Source organism: Phoxinus phoxinus (assembly GCF_949152265.1).
Source record: "Phoxinus phoxinus genome assembly, chromosome: 15".
Taxonomy (NCBI): Eukaryota; Metazoa; Chordata; class Actinopteri; order Cypriniformes; family Leuciscidae; genus Phoxinus; species Phoxinus phoxinus.
Window position 1 is genome coordinate 26,619,401 of NC_136890.1, and position 18,146 is coordinate 26,637,546.

General features: G+C 36.6%; 1 long non-coding RNA gene across 1 annotated transcript in view; it reads left to right on the forward strand.

Moving 5' to 3' along the window:
- The first annotated feature begins 2,581 nt into the window (after positions 1 to 2,581).
- The window catches only part of LOC307011891, a 32,685-nt gene continuing 17,120 nt past the window's right edge, over positions 2,582 to 18,146 (forward strand). The window contains exon 1 of the long non-coding RNA XR_013800513.1: positions 2,582 to 2,643. This is a non-coding gene — a long non-coding RNA (uncharacterized lncRNA). The remainder of the gene's footprint in view (positions 2,644 to 18,146) is intronic.

Sequence of the window (18,146 nt, forward strand, 5' to 3'; positions counted from 1 at the left end):
TGTATTTCTTATAGGACATGAGAAACAAGATTTTTGAATTTTACTTTTTAATAAGATATTTTGAGATGCCCACTTGAGTGGACAATATGCGTTTACGTTTTTAACTAAATACTGTAACATAATAGCAAAGTGATACTGGGTTTATTTAACAAACCAATTAATAAAAATGGTATAAAATCATGTGAAAACTATTAAATATATACATATAAAAAATATATATATTATAGCCTACAGCTTCAATTAATGCAGTTTGTTCCCATTCGACCCGCAGACAGAGAAGAACTTCAAACCTGTTGAATGTCACGTGTCTTTGATTTCAAAATATGAGGACGTGATTCCATTCCATCAAAGATCTCTACATTCGGTGAAGGTAGGCTATGAGTATGTACAACTCAGTGGAAACCCAACTGTGTGGCTCATGCTCCCCCAGTCTACCACAGTACATCGATACCTTTAGAAGCTAATTCTGATTATGTTCAAAATGGACAAAATTAGCTCTCCTCTCTCAGAAAACCCCAGACTGAAATTTATATTGATCTATTGATGTTTTCAGACTGTGTAAAAACTAGCGTTCAGCTGTTTTCAACCTCATCTGAAACGAGTAGTGTTGGGGTAACGCATTACAAGTATCGTGCATTAGGCCTACGTGATGATGATCAGATTACTATTTTGATATAACCAGTAAAGTAATGCATTACAAGTGCATTACGTAATCAGAATATTTTTTGATGTAACCAGTAAAGCAATGCATTACTAGTAATAACATGCATTACGTAATCAGATTATTTGATGTTATGATTAAAGTAATGCATTACAAGTAATGTGCAGTAAGTTGGCTAATCAAAATATTTTTTGATGTAACCAGTAAAGTAATTTACTACAACTTACCTGCTTTACGTAATCAGAATATTTTATGTTATGAGTAAAGTAATGCATTACAAGGAACGTGCATTATGTAGGTTAATAAGAATATTTTTTTATGCAACTAATAAAGTAATGCATAACAAGTAACGTGCATTATGTAATCAGAATTTTTTTTTGATGTAACCAGTAAAGTAATGCATTACAAGTAACGTGCTTTATGTAGGCTAATCAGAATATTTTTTGATGTAATGAGTAAATCATTACATGTAACGTGCATTACATAATCAGATTATTTGATGTTCTGAGTAAAGTAACGCATTACAACTAACGTGCATTATGCAATTGCAATCTAATAACACAGATACATTTATTTACATCCAGAAAGTTACTGCAGATTAAGTATTTTCAAGAACAGTCACAGTAATAATATATGAATTGTAGCTGAAATATAGTGATGCATGATATCCAATTTAGTTGACAGATGATTAATCAGAATTTCCTCCCAAACAACATTGAATACTTAGAAAATTTAACAATGATATGACTCCTTAGATTGGAATATTCCAGAGCAACTTGGCATTTCGGACAGCCATCTGCCAGCTTGGTTTGGAGAAAGCAAAAATTCCACATACAAAGGCTTGCCACTTGGTGGCAGTGTATAGGGTGATGCACTAGTGTCAACAGTAGTGTTTGATGTGCAACTATGCCATCAAAACCACGCATAAGCTGCCAAGTGACCTCTGTGCGTTAAGATACATTTTATTCTGAGTGTTAAATGACCTGTCTGGATTTATTTAATTATTGTTATTATTAGCATTTAGAGTTAAGAACATTTAGAATAGTTCGATTTTTATGTTAAATCTAGGAATTTCTGAGAAATAGGGAGGAGGATATAAAGTAACAGGTTAAATGTTGAACATTTACTAACAAAAGTCAATTCAATCTTTTATCTTCTTTGTTTTTTGTGTATATACGTATTGTTTCATTCTCTAGTATCATTTATAAAAACAATTTTATTTGATTTGTATCAGCTATGAATTTGCAAGACATAGAGCTGTAGCACCATCTGCTGTTTTTGCAGAGGCTAAACCATTCAAGTCCAAACGGACTTGGTTTAATACAATAGGATTCATACAATCAATCAATAAAATATCATTATTTTGCCTTTTTTGATTCCATTTTATTGCGCTGTAAAAAAAATCATGATTTGTTCTCACAATTATTTTTCTTTTGTCAAATCAACTTAATTTTTGTGGTTCAAATAACATAATATTTGGAGTTTCTGTTGATAAAACAATCTTTCCTCATTGTATTAACTTTTTTTTGTATAAAATGTTTTTCATTTCAATGAACTTCAACTTTCATGTGAATACCAACAACAATGACATAGATAATGATGCTTATACACAATAAGATTTCAACAGTTTACAGGGCAAACCAGAAGAGTGGAATGCAACATTTACTGTCCGTCTGTATTATTTCAATGCGCTAAACCCTGTAAAGCCTGGCATATTAATTAATATAGGTGGGAAAGCCCTTTTTTTTATTTTAAATGGAACAGTTTATTGAACCTTTAGACAAAATCTGAAAAAAGTTTGCATATGTGTTTTTTTTGTTGAGTATATCATATTTGAAACATCAGACTTTTATGGCCCATAATATGGAGCTCATACTCAAGGTGGAAAAAAGACCCAAACTGTGCAAAAATAGTAAATTTTGCCTCTGTAGACACCTAATGACCTAATGACCTATCCGATATCTGCCTTCACTGTCTCTGAGGTGAGTGTTTTTGGATGCAGAGGTAATATGAGTGTTCATGAGAACGGCAACAGCTATAATTGTCCAGTTTGAAAATGTATTTTAATGGAGTACAATCAGTTCCTTAGTAAATAAGCCTGAACCTGCTTGTGAGTGTTGTAAACAGAAACCAGACATTGCTGGAGGAGAAGCAGGTATTGTATTGTCTGATGGGAAGAGACTGAAAACAACTTTGAACACAGTTTGACATAACCTGGTGGCTACATGTACTCTGAGATCTTGAGTTATTGTATTTGGTGCAGTAATATCTCTTAATGGGGTTCAAAACAAGTTTGGCATAATTAAGATTTCCTTCGAGTGTTTTTGAAAGTCTCTCCTGCTCACCAATGATGCATTTAATTGATGGAAAATACAGTAAAAGAACATATAAATATAAATGAATACACACACACACACACACACACACAAACACACACAATGTACATTTTTCTTACCTTATTTCTTATCAAATAATTTCTTCCTGGGATTCCTTGGTGAGCAGAAGAGACTTCTTTCAAAAACGTAATTATTCCAAACTATTGACTGACAGTTTATGTATTGTAGGTTGAGTTGTGCACATGTAAAATTCATCATAACAAGAATGTTTTGTCTTAATGAGTGTGTGAAGCATGTGTATAGTGACATTTGTCCAAGGCATTCAGGTCATCAGATCTGCCCTCTGTGGCCTATTCAGAAGACAGAATAAAATGCTCATACATTTGCTGCAAATTACAGAATTATAGCCTGAAAGCAAACGGGTAATGAAGTCTTGTTTTCGCTTTTGTTCATGATTGGTTTGTCTCTGTGGGCTTTGGGCTTGTGTCGCAGGGTTCTTGCTCTGTTACACCTGCACTCTATTGACTTTGTAAAACCTGTTCCTTCATATGAATTATTTGCTTTGCTCTTTGTTGGTTAAGTAGACACGGGAAGCAGCAGCCATTTGTTTTTGTTGTCTGAGTGTGTATTAATCTCTTGTCAAATTAATTAGGCGTAACTGGTATTGTTTATTCAGTACATTGCCTCCATTCACACAGTCTTGTTCAGTCTCAAGAAGCACAGAGTAGCTTTGTTCCACAACGTTCATCTGAGCCTGAAGGTAAAGTCAGTGTTGCTCAAAATTAATATATTTGTGGTTAAAATCAGATATCGATTTGGCTCGGCTATCAGTGTTATCTTACTAAGAGACCCTGTAAAGTGCATGTAGATGGTGTCCAGAGGTTCAGGGTGTGTATCAGCTGGTCTTTTACACTAGATGGCAGTCTTACCACACACGTTTCCCATCACTGTTAGTGCGTCTTCTGCAGTGGACACAAGGTCAGGTTGTTCTGCTCAGATATCTGGTGCAGTGTTTCTCTAATCCAGTTGGACCGTTCATAGAAACCAAATAAGAGTCACTTGCTTTTGTTGTTCTTCTAAATTTGAGACTATAAATCAGAGTATTATATATTAACCAGCTGTAATTTCAACAGGCTGCACAAGAGCTTTTGGATGCTGCATGCAGACTGTCATTTTGTTGTTGATGTTGTAAAAAAAAACTGTCTGCTGTAGTTGTAAAAAAATAGTGAGGCTTGCTGTTACAAGCTTTAAATAATTGCATTTTGGCGACTGCATATATTTTTAATTTCCTAACTGTATAAGTCATTAAATTATGTAATGTTAATTTACCATACATTTCGAGCTTATTAAAATGGGTCTTTTGTAAAATGTACTGATAATAATGGAAAGTCACTTGATGATTTCAATTTCAAATTTATGACATAAATGTATGACTTATTTTACGTTAACACAATGATAGCAGTACTTTATTGTTGTACTGTATGTAAATATGTATGTATAAAGTAATATAGTCCACTTTTACTTTGAAAAAATTATTATGCACTTTTATATGTATGTATTATTATTATTTTTTTGCATTTTTCTTTATGGATATACACTACCGTTCTAAAGTTTGGGGTCAGAAAAAATTATTTTCTTTGAAAGAAATTAATTCTTCAATTCAGTAAGGATGCATTAAGTTGATCAAAAGTGACAGTAATTTTTGTTTTTACATTTCAAGTAAATGCTGTTCTTTCTATTCATCAAAAAGTCCTGAAAAAATAATTATCACGGTTTCCTTAAAAATATTAAGCGGCACTTTTTTCAACATTAATAAATAAATAAAAATTATTGAGCTCCAAATTCGCATATAAGAATGATTTCTGAAGGATCATGTGACATGAAGACTAAAGGCTTTGTCATTACAGGAATACATTACATTTTAAAATATATTAGGAATTATATATTTTTTATAATATTTTACAATATTCTATCTTACTTCATTTTATGAACTTAAAAATTTTAGTGTATATTAGTGTATTTTCTTTACAGTAAAATTACTTATTTGTGTATTGTACATGGCAAGCTAAAGTGCAATATAACAAATTAACGTTTTTACAGTAGCAAATGTATTTCACTAACATATTTTACAGCGCAAAAGCCCGTATTATTCAACACTGTCATTCATTTAATCAAAATTAACTTTCAATCACATTTAATAGATTAAAATTAGAAACATGAGCATGTGACTGCTCTTTTTTTCTTCAGGCTGCGAGATGTCTGTTTCTCCATCTATTACCTCACAGTGCTTAGCTTCCATTGTGTTTTTGTCAGCATGACAGCTATCCTGCAGTGAGCTGATAGGTTTGTGTGACGAGTTGGGCCGGTGTGATTAGAGAGAGTGTCACAGTGAAGCCACTGAAGGGCATGCCTGGACACAAATGTCGCTGCTTTGACATCAGATAAAGGTGAAGGGTAATTATGAATATGAGAGGTCAACAGGAAGTTGTAATCAGCTTGGGAATTGTTAAAACGAGGTAGACGGCAGTGATTACAGAACATGCAAAAGCTTTAGCGCACCACAGGCTCACTCGGAGATGCACAAGTTCAACCTCCACCTGTGATGAAAACCATTTAGTTCATTTCTTTCTCCTGGATGCTGTTTGTGCATTTACAAATCAGTGTTTCTGAATATTTCCCCAGCTATCAGCTGCTTGCGGTGGGCGTCTCCTCCAGAAGCTCCGCTGGAATGAAAAGCATTGAAGTGCGAGAATCTTTTAAGAGGCGAAAGCAGAAAGTAATTTTGCAAGCGCTTCAGCGCCGTTATCTGACTGTGTGTTTTTGTGAGTTTCCTCTGGCTGAGCTGTAATGAATAATTAGTGGAGGGAGAAGATAAATAGCCATGGGGCTTCCTGCTACTGAGGAAATCCATTTAGGTTATTACTCCTTACATAAAACTCATTTTCACTCTAAGAGCTGCCTTTACTGTCCATGCTAAATAACAAATAGAAAGTGCATAAACAAACAAAAGAATGCCAATTACTTTTCCGCTCAATAGAGAACGCTGGTGAACGGTCCTTGGCTCCGGGGTGTGAGGATGGTGTTTGGTTAAGAGGGGGTGTGTAATCTCACGGGGGTGGAAGGGTGACACACTTTAGCATAGGGTTGATGGCTTATGGTGCATTACCTATGCGGGGGTCAAGGAAAGGGGTCTGACCCGCCCCAGCAGGAGTGGATTAAAGATCAGAGGCAGTCTCAGGTCAGCAAACTGTGCATTTTTTGAAGGACCACCTTGAGGATTATTGATTTCGGGGCGTCATTTGATACATTGATTTAAGGGAGTAATTGGATGCAGTCTGTAGAGGGGAAAAGAAGTGCTTGTGTGACCTTGGCATCATGGCCTTTCAGGCCCTGTTCGTGACCCACGGGTCAGTGTCATGTCACACCCAACCTGCTGTCTTGTGTGTAGTGGGATTAAATGTCACGATGCTGTAGACAGAGACCAGCTTTGATCGTGTCATTGTCCACATAGTCAAATTTGTATCTACATTTGTGACGTGGTGGGCAATCATGTGGAGTCACATGTATGAAATATATACATAGAATATAAATGGAATTAATATATTTATATAAATTATATATTTATATAAATAAAAGCTAAATTATTATAATTATATTTAAATGTTATATATGTATATATTTGAATTATGTAATTATAGTTCAATTATATTTAGTTATTTACTTTCAATAATTTTAATAAATGTATACAAAGAATTGTGTATGATATAATGGTGTATGGAATAATATATTTTTTATTGTTTGAACAAATCTGCTCAAATCTAATTGAAAGTTGTTGTTAGAACCAAAAAAAACTAAGAACAAATTATAACTGAACAGTTGGTCTGAGCTTTTTGGTGGAGTTCCTCTATGTATTGTGGTGTGATCCGTCTTCCTTGGTTTAGAAGTGTCAGAATCTCTGCGGGAGGAACACAATTCACCTCTCCCACACAGTTTTACCTGAACGATTCGCAGTCTACTGACTGCATCTTTTTGCCTCAGGAAGATTTTGGAGCAAATAGCACCATTTGCTATTTCTCTTGAATAGTCCATTAACACAAACACAATGGTGTTTTTGTCTTCCAAAAAAACTGACCACAAAAAGATCATCATATAGAGAGTAATACTTTCACTTTGGCATGTTGATTTAGTCCCAGGAGCTTCTCCAGCCGGTTGATTCGATCAGTATGCGTGGTGGTAATAATTCCCTGAAGGTCTCTAGTGGTTGGCTTCAGAAGAGCTTGTCAGGTTTTTTTTTTTTTAACAGTGGAAGCAGAACTTCTGTGTCACGTTTTATGTATCATCATATTAGTGGTCAGGGAGGAAAGTTTAAAAGGAGGGCAGACATACAGTATTGTGTAGATCAATGGTTCTCAACATTTTTAACTCCAAGGCCCCCAATTTACAGTAATATTAATAATAGCACGTTTTATTTATATAGCGCCTTAGCGCAAAGAACCAAGGACACTTTACATAATATTGACTAATAACACAAATAATAGATGTACAATAAGGAAACAACAAGGTGAACAGGTGGTAATCATATAACATGCAAGACAATAACCGAAATAAGTATGGATCTGACATTGAAAGTCAACAATCAGTTAACAAAACATAATGTAAATAAATTAGTAAAATGTAAGTTCAGTCTTAAAGGTCTAGAGTGAGGAGACGGCATAGAGGTTTCGGCAGCTTGTTCCAAAGCTTAGGAGCTGAAATGCTGAATGCCCTACCAACAGTAGATAGATTCAACTTGAATAATACAAGAAAATTCTCAAAACTCCATCTAAGAGTACGGGCAAGAAAAAGTTCCACGTTGTCTGTAAAGGTGCTAAACCATGACAGGCCTTAAAAATTAGGAAAGTATTTTGAACTCAATGCAATAGATAACAGGGAGCCAGTGTAGTTGCTGAAGGATGAGACTGGGATTGATGCGTCTGCTGATTTTTTTTGTTAAATATAAGGGCACGAGCAGCTGAGCAATTAAAGGCTTTAGTGGGTAGGCTACAAAACAAAGAGTTAAAATAGTCCAAAACAAGGTTATAAAAGCATAGATAACAGTTTCGGGATCTTTGAGATTTAGCAAAGTTCGTAAACCAACAATGTTACAAAGGTGGAAAAATTAGGATTAAACTAGCTGGCTGATATGGAGTTTAAAACATAGTTTAGAATCAAATAGTAGGCTACCCCAATATTCTGTATAATGGGAGAAGGATTAACTATGGCTGCGGTCCAGTCCAAAATTGTCATGCCCTTCACTCGCTAACTTCCCTCCGTCTCGTTCACTCGGATGTACGTCATTGCTTACGTTGCACGAGTACACACTACAGGCGGAATCTGCAATGGGATGAATTGAAACGTCCTAAGCCCTTGATCACTTGGAATCAGCTATGGAGTTGATTTATTATTTAAAAAAATTCCCCTGTAAGAATTTGTTTAATGCAGCATCCAAATGTATATAGGTGTGTTTGGGTTGTTTTAAATTAAAACACACAATTATAATTGATATATCATATTGTTTGTTGTGGTGGTGATTAGAAGTGTACATATGAAGTAGACTCACTCCCTCAGTCAAAATCGAGGGAACGAGGGTCTGTCCATATAAACTTCCCTCGTCCACTTCACGAAGTGGAACGCACTTGAAAATGGCGGCAGGGATTCCCTCGAGGGAAAGTGCTTAGGGAAGTTTGCAAGTGCGTGTCTAAAAGTGGACTGGAATGCAGCCTATATCTCCATCAATATGAATGATGTCATGTTGGGAAGAGACAAAGGATTTAGGGTCTACTAACAAGATTTCTGATTTGTTAGTATAGGTTATAAGATGTTTTGAGCCATCCATACTTTGAGATCTTGTAGGCAGGAAGTGATGGAAGAGGAAGGAACAGCAGAATTTGGCTGAACAGTAAGATAGATTCGTGTATCATCAGCATAACTATGGAAATTAAGAATTATCTGAGCAAGATGAAGCTTATAGAAGTGGACCAAGAACAGATCCTTGAGGTACACCATGGGAAGCAGAGAGTGAAATGTGTGTTTATTAATGCTAATTAATTGTTGCCTGTCAGAGAGATATGAAGTGTGCCACTAAAAGGCAGCACCAGTGATACCGATAGCAGTAAGTTAATAGACAGTATTTCCTCTGGTACTGGTTTAATAATGTTTTCAGAATGATTTTTCAATAGATAAAATAACTATAATGATTGTAATTGAAATGAAAATGATTACATTGAGATTCCAGAAGTTTCAAGAACACAATGTTCATTAGGCAGTGTTCTTGCCACTGTTTTTTTGACCAATGAATTTGGTGACTTTTCCAGTGATTACAGGAATTCTTTCCTCAAAAAGTGAAATGTCTACCGATCAAATATTAAAAAACAGATTATATACTTTATAGAAATTCCCATCACTTTTTAAGATTATAATAATTTACATGGCTATTCCAGGTCTAGAAATTACACAGGTCTATTGAAATTCTGTCATGTATGTATTATATGTGCATTTAATCATTTTTATAGTTGCTGATATGTAGACGAAGGGCTTGCTTTGCCTTTCTGTTACTTCACTATGTATTCCCTGAAAAGTCCTCAGATTTAGCAGACACATACATCTGTTCTCACTCACAGTGTGTGATTGTTGGATCAGTTTGATATGCATCATTTTGAGCTGCTTTGATGTTTTTAAACATAAAAGATGAGACACAAAGTGCTCGCTATTAAGTGTGACTGTGCCAACTCTTCTATTACCCTCCACAACACCCCCCCCCCCCGCAGTCCATTGTAGAGTTGGATGCTTTCAAAGCGAACGCTTCGTCTCTGTACCTAAGATGAGAGACAATCGACGTCTGATTGGCAGAAGTAGGTCTGTCTGAGACGTTGAGTCTACTATGTTGTCTACCTTCTCGATATCTCTCGATATCACATAGAAGCATACACTCACCCACTTTTTTTTCTCCCTGTCACTTACTACCTCGTGCACACTTTCATTCTCTCATGTTGAATTATAGCACAGCGTACAAGTATGAGAGTCATCAAATGAAGATTAAAGACAGTCCTGTTTCTCTGACAGCTCCATCTCTGGGTCTGTCCTTACGCCTCTAGGGAACAGAGACAATTACATTTAAAATGGATTCGTTCAAAGCATTGAACAACTCATTAATTGCATATTGCAAACAGTACGTTTCAGCAGAAAGTACTGATGAGGAAAAGCAAGAAGCCATGTAAAAAAAAAGAGGAAAAAAATAAGAAACTCTCGCCATTTGGTTATGTGCCTGAATTCATAATTTGAAATGATAGGCATCAATTGAAGGGATTGAGTTAGCTGACCAGGAATACCATACATTTTCTCTTGCATTTAAGCAGTATGCTGTAAATATTGTAGGAAATGCTAGTACTGGTGAAATTTCATGGTTCTGGATACCAGTTTCTTTGAAAAAATTTTTTTTACTTAAAAGTTTTAATTAATAATGCACTCATTTATTAGCCTGGCTCCGCCCTCCTACATACTTCCGCTCAATTTTCATTTTCCTTTAGTACTACGTCTGGGATTGTGGTGTAATCTTGGGTTTTCTCCGGTCATTTTTTTACCGGTCCAATCAGCGAACAGAGCGAGTGGCTAAGAACGATGACGCTGGGGTTGTGCGCTAGTTTGTGTCGTCATACGCCACGACTAAACGTTAGCGATTGGTTATGGCAAATCCAGAGTGGCTTTGGGCAGATCCAATAGTTTTAAGTACCCGCCTTCAAGGAAGTTAACGCTTGTCAATGGAGAGAGGTCAGACTCTCTGTACAAATGAAATGTACTAATTTATATTAATACATTTTTTTTATTATTATATTAACAAGACCAGCAATATTTGTAGCTGTATTTTATTATTAATAATAATTTATATACATACATTAATATTATAAATTATTATAAATATAGTAGCAAATAAAATTTAAATAATGTAATGTATAGCCGTAAAATCTTCTCAATAAAGTAAACAACTGTTTCCATTATCAATCCTTTATTCATTATTTTAATAAGTGGAAAGAAAAATGTAAAGAACAATGAGAACATTGATTCTTCTCTTGTCTATATTGTTGTTTGAAGTGAGCAATATTAATCAGTCAGACAGCACAGTTATTAAGTTGACTTGGTACTATGCAATGAAAAGTCTAGCACTGTATATCTTTATTTATTTTAGTATTGACTTGGTGCCGAAGTACTGGTATTTTTGACATCCCTACACAGAAATATAAGTTCGAAAGCGAGTTAGCCATGTCAGCTTCTTGGACAAAGATAAGCTGCTAACAGGTTCTCCTGAACAGACAGCCTCACATATAGCCATTGTCAGTTACACTCCTGACCATTAGATAGCAGATAGCAGACTTACTGAAGAGGGCAGTTTGTGTCCTGACAAGACATATGTTGGTCTGCCAGTGCTGTAAGCAGCCCATCACAAATGTATTGTGACTCACAGGGCTTCTTCGGCATCGTTTTGTGAGAGAGTGGGTGAGTAAAAAAAAAAAAAACCCAACAAGTTGGAGTTGCACAGCAGGGGCTTTTGGAGTGGGCACTCTTCCAAAGTTGTTAAGGGCATTAATATTTCAAGAGCCCTTTGTTTTCCTCCAGGGCAATCTTTACAAGCAGCCAATTAGCGTCGGAGGAATCGCGGAGGCCGGTGCCGCTCCTCCTCGTTGCCTGTAAATTAGCGGCCGTACAGTTTTGGAAGGGACAGCTGTGTGTGTGTGGACGCTTCGTGAGACTCTGGTGTCTGTTTGACCAAAGCCAGTGGGGAAAACATGAATCCTACTTATGGTAAATTAGTTATAAATCCCATTTAAGACGCTCACTGATTTCAAACGCTCCCCAGTTCCTCTTTGGCCCGCAGTGACCCGCGTTGTTGATTGGATAATCGCGCCCCGCACACGGGCACATACGTGAACGAACGCCTGTGTGTTTGGAATGGGGAATTGCAGCAGGCACAAACAATGGTTAGCATAGTACTGGGACTCAGTGTAAATTAATTAACAGCATATCACTCTGTAGAAGCAGTGGACGCAGCTGAATGCTCCGCTAACCCGCCGAGCTGCGTACTGATTCTGGTTCCCCTGATGGTGGAGAGGAAAACGGGGAGAAAATACACACACATCTCTGAGGGGAAATGCTGTGAATCCATAATAGCCTGCAGTACAGACAACTCAGCACTCGGTACTTTTGTTTAAAGACATGCGTCGGCTGCCGCTCTTTGACGGATAGTCGAACTCTGATCGACTCTGAGCTGGATGTGAGTCGATGTTATAACCTGTTATTTGATGTTATGAAACAATGTGTTGTGCATGTTGTGACACCACAACAATTTTGTAGCTAATGTGAGATGGATGTCAGGAATTAACGCCCACCCACTGCTTTAATTAAGCCAGAAAAAGCAAATCCCAGTAGCTTGAAGGAGATTGGAAACGTAGCCTAGAATTAGGAGAACTGTAAACTTTCCGGGATAGTACACGACGAGTTACTGGCACGACGTACAACTGTACAGCACAAAATGATATAGGGGAGTACAGCTAGTCCTGGAGAAGAAAAAAGTGAGAAATATGTCACCTGATTGTGTCTTTCTTTGAGTTTGCCCTTGATTAAGATGGTAAATCTATTCATATCCTGCTTTGGTCATCGCCGAATCTGATGCGTGACATATAAGTAAACCACTGCATGTTTCATTTAACCTAACTTAGTGGTAGCTAAAAAACATCTAACTCACAAGTTCATTCGGATGTGACTGATTGCAAGATCTTAATGGGTGAGTTGTTCTTTCTATAATTGGTTTGTCTGTTTTTACCAGTTTAACCCATTAAGGTCTAGTTGTTAACATGATAGATATAATCATATTATCACATTGACTGGGTTATCAGCCGATCAGAGGTGCATTGCAAACCCAGTTTCATTGGAAAAGCTACCCACCTTTTTGCAAAATTAAAAAAACATACATACAATTCACTGCAATTTCCAGCTGAAATGAACTCTGTAGTAGGAGTAAAACAGACAGACAAAACAGATTTTCACAAAAAAATATGATTTCAGGGGTTATCGATAAAGATTATCGATTTAATAAAAATTCAAAAATACCAAAGCATAATAAACTTTTAATAACCTAAAATATAACTAAATGAATATGCAATTGTTTAAATTGTTAATCACCTCTCAACGAAGTAGAGATCTTATTTTAGCAACTTGGCGGACATCTTCATCTCTATAGCTTTGTTCGAGTTTTCTGGCGAGTGAGAGAGTGGGGAAAAGTGGTGTGAGAGAAGCCAAGAAGTGCCTGAACTGGGTCAAAGAGAGGGGAAAAGAAAGAGCCAGTGGCCATACTGTCTTTAATGGCCTCCCTCCCTCTGACCAGCAATTACAGGGACCCAAATGATGATCTATACAGGCAGAGAGCAACGCTTCGGCCAATGGAGACAGATGGGGTGAGAGGAGAAGACTGCAGATTGATTATTGATTTAGAGGACAATGATGGATCGCGATTTGAAGGGGAGTGTGTGAGGAGAGAGAGTAGGTTGAGAGGGAGTTGAGTTTAAGGGGATGTGTGTGTGTGTGAGAGATAGAGAGGTTGGGCTTTGAAATAGAACAGTAGTGATATCTTGCAGTAGGTCTTCGGACCTTTAGAGGGAGCTCTTCATGTTCCATAAAGATAATTAAACAGCATCTGATGAAATCTGATAGAGATAGAGTGGTGAGTTATTACGAGATTAGGTTGTTGTGGATGCTTTCTGTGAATACTATATGATTTGTGCGGTGTGCATTCTAAAACACAATTTTATGTAGGCCTATTGTATTAATAAAAGCCAAGGTCAAATTAAGTTTGCTGTCATTTGTGATTGACCCCAAAATATACCAATATATGTTATTTAACTAGGAAAAAGTTTGGACACACCAAATAATTTAGAATAATATCACATTTTTGAATAATAGTTAAGCAAACAAAACTTCAGCAATGCACTTGGAAGTATGGAGTTATGTTGTGAGTCAGTTTATTTTTGCCAGTAGGCTTTAGTTATGTCACAACCTTATACTATGATTTAATAATTGCCAGTCAGTCAGTGGCTGGTGGTAATTAGGAGGAGGGACTATTTATTTTATTTTATTTCTTATTTTATTTCTTTTATCTAAAATATGTCAACATTTAAAAATAAAATACACTAGCGTATAGATGGCCTCAAACTCAAAGCTCTAATTTAGATGTCGTGGAGTCTTTCATGTAATCTTGTTCTGCACTCAGCATCTGAACAGGTCACTCACTGTCCACTCTGACTGCAGTCCACACGCTTTGATGTTCTGTCTGTGTGTTTGTTTCTGAACAGATACATTCAGCTGTTTCCCTCCACAGCTTTAATGTAGAGGATTCTAAGAAGAAATGACCAGACAAAAGCGCCTGTGAGACACTGCTTCATTTGATGAGTGGCGCTGTGATGGCCAAGCTTCAAAACACCACTTTATATGTGTGTATTTTTTCTTTTCAAATCTTACATTTTATGAGAAAGACCACAGGGAATTGAAAACATACTGAAGGCCCTTAGACAGATCACATGTTCCCTTCCTATCATAAACGGGAACCAGTAATGCTGAAAGGAAACCCAGTTAGCATGTGGATATCGCACTCTCATTAGAACACACAGACAACAATAATTTTGCTGCTTCCTCAATTTACGTAATTAAAATGAGCTAATGCAACACAATATAGATTCTGTCACTATTTAACTTAATTGAGTGCAATCCATTAAAATTTGTGAAGTAGAAGTTTACTTAATCTATTTGCGTTCAGAAGGCATGACTAATTTCAACTAGTGTTGAGAGAGTAAATGTTTAAAGGATGTGTTATATTATGTGTTTTTGCACAAAGAGAAAAAAGGGAGGTTTGCTCATTTTTAATGTTCATTGTGTAGGATTTAGAAGAATTTCTGTTATGTTGACATTATGGGGATGATCATGAACCCTTTTGACCCACAGACTGCGATGACACGTTTCCACAGTTATTAACATTGTAATTTTAAAAATAAAAAACTAATGTACATTTATTACACTCTACTTTGTACCTTGGCATTTAAAATTTCAGGAAACTAGTTCACGCTGCTGTAAGAGTGTTTCTTACGCAACGGCTGAGGGAGTGATGGTTAATTTGACATCTTTCTCCCTTCTCATCGCCGTAATCAATGTCTCTGTATTTTTTCCTCTTTTGGAAGGTCATAGAAATGCTTTTGTGGATTTTTTCTTTTGGTATTGGAGCAAATGTTAATGCAAAAAATTATATGTGTTGTTGTTACCATTCACCGCCATAGATGTTTACCCAATTATGACGACTACCACTTCTCAAACAATGGACACTTTGTGAAAAGTGCATAAAAAGCATGTCGCTGGTGCAAATGCATATGCAAATATCAGCTGAATGACTAGGTTTTCTCTTCCTGGAAATCTGATCTCATAGCTATCCGATGATAAAAATGCGTGAAGCCTGATGTAAATACCCTCTTGCTTTGTTTTTTCATTTGATGGGTCTAATTTTATTGTGTTTACTCAATTCCGTTCATAAGGTTTAATTTAACATCAGTAAAACCCATTTCCAACGTGTGGAAGTGCTGTCCACAATCGGCAAAAAATTCTTCTTCGTCACAACAGTAAATCAGGATTATATCAGTTTCCATCTGACAAACCCCATCTAATGAAATTGGTGGCACTCTCCACGTGTTACAAAACGATGAGGGATTGTGGGAGGACATCTTGATCTGGTAGATTCTGCCTATTTAGGAAAATCATTTTCTTTTGAGAACTGTACGTTTCACCCCTCCTCCACTTTGAACTAATCACTGGCAAAAGACTGATGAGGGCTGAATTAATGCCCGTAATGAAGCCATTAGTGTAATTATAACCATGGCAATCAGCCCGTGTTTTGACCAATTTTTTTCAGACTTGGCGGAAAACACCTTCGTGCTGCACACAAGTGCTCTTAAATCTGCCACATGTCCTTTCCTCTCTGCAATACACCCACACACACACACACACACACACACACATCACAGATACATGCACAGTATACTGTCAGTCTCCAGGGGGTTTATGCTCCGGTGGATTCTCTCTCTCCCCCTCTGTCGTGTGCTCTCTGCCCCATCGGGACTTCCTGTGTGGGAGGAAGGTGTATGTGCCAGATTCTAAGTGCATTAGAGAGATTTTGCCTCCAAGGCCTGGGCCGGGAACAGCCACGTCTGACCTCCACCTTCACGGAATGGAAGACAAAGAGAGAAAAAGAGGCAAACTTGTACCAGCCTTGAGGGAATCAGATCATGTAGAGAATTTTTTATTAGTGCCTGTTGCTAGTTATGAAACAGTTCTGGGTCTGGATACGGATTGATCACTACGTTCAAGTTAACTAAGATACATGATATAGTAAGAAACAAAGATGGCAAGAAAAACCTGTTGCATTAGTTACTGTGTATAATGTTTTGGATAAAAGCATCTGCTAAATGAATGCAAAACGAAACTGCAATCTTTTGCTGCTGTCAAGTCTTCTTGAGCAGTTCATACAACACCCACTACTCACCATAGTGGGGATGCACAAAATATCGGCCGATTATTACAGATTTTATTACCGGTACATTAGAGATTATATAAATGGTTTTAATAATACTACTAACAATAACACTTATATAATTATTTTAATAATGTAATGTATAATATAGAAATTGATAAGAATTATAATTCCTAATAATAATTTTTGTTTTCTATTTTTAATTGTGCATGCTAATTTTCTTTATTTTTGCATTTCAAGAGTACTCAAAGTGCTTAAAGTTAATCTTAAAAAATTATAATTTATAAACAACTGTAATCAACGATAATCAACTGTATATTATAATGTTGTGAATGATGTCTAAAATCATGTAGTATTTTTTGTTTTTCTTCGTATTTATAGTTTTTTGCGTTTTATTTTTTATTTACACAAAATAATTATAGAATTCTAATATCAGGCTTTTAATCATCGGCCATCCAACGTGAAAATTATCAATCTGTAGTATCATCAGTGCATCCCTACAATATTGGATAGCCTCTCATAGTTTGAGATTATTTCTTAAACATAGGGTGGTTGTGAAAGCTATAATTTTGTAAAGGAAATTTCTGTAACTAAATCCTATTTAAAATGCTGTCCTATAATGATTATCAACGATGATAACAGCTAATGATTGCTTGATGGTAATACACAACCTCTCATTGCTTGTTTATTTTAGGGTTAGTGGTAGTTATTATAATTAGAATATATTAAGAAGTCCCCGCATAAGGTGTATGTATATACAGGGTTGTGCGTGTATGCGTTCGGGTCAGAGTACCAATGAAGTGTGAACACGAATAGCTCTTTAGGAGTTAGCTGGTGTGTGTGATGCGCCGTGTTGCCTACAGTCCTGCCAATTAGCCTGTTTACGTCTTTAAAAAGCTCTTTTAAGGCACATTAAACATGCACATTTCACCACATGGCTGTGTGGCTCTGAGGTTAATGAATTTTCTCTTCAGCAAGGCACCAGAAATTAACAAGTGGATCTCGAGATGGCAGCCTGAGAGAGGTTTTTACGTGTAAACAAATGCCATCTGAATCCTCATGTCCATGCACACAAACTCATGCATAAGCAGTCTTGCTTAAAGGAACGTTCCTTTCCTTAGATCACAGTGGGGGGTCCGTCTTTCCACTGTGACGAGTGCAAATCGGTGAATGAGGACAGAACAGGGACTTCGTAAACAGTCATGAAGCACCTGTTCTTGCTCACTACTTCCCACCTCAAAAACCTCCTGATGGTTATATGTTCATATCTGAAGTGTCATTTCAGATTCTGTCTCTCTATTTCTACAGTCCTTGACTGGATGACTGACAGATTAAGAAGACGTGGCACTCTGCGGAGCTTTGGTTGAATGAAATTGTGAAAGTTGTGGGGATTGTTGTGTTTGTTGTGACATCACAACATGCCAGAGGATTAGTTCATGAATATTTATTAGGTTATACACCAACAATTTAACTTGATGGTCTGCTGTTTAGTGCAAGGGATTGCAAAACTTTTTTTCAGTCTAATGTAAAATATTTACTCGAAGTTAATAAT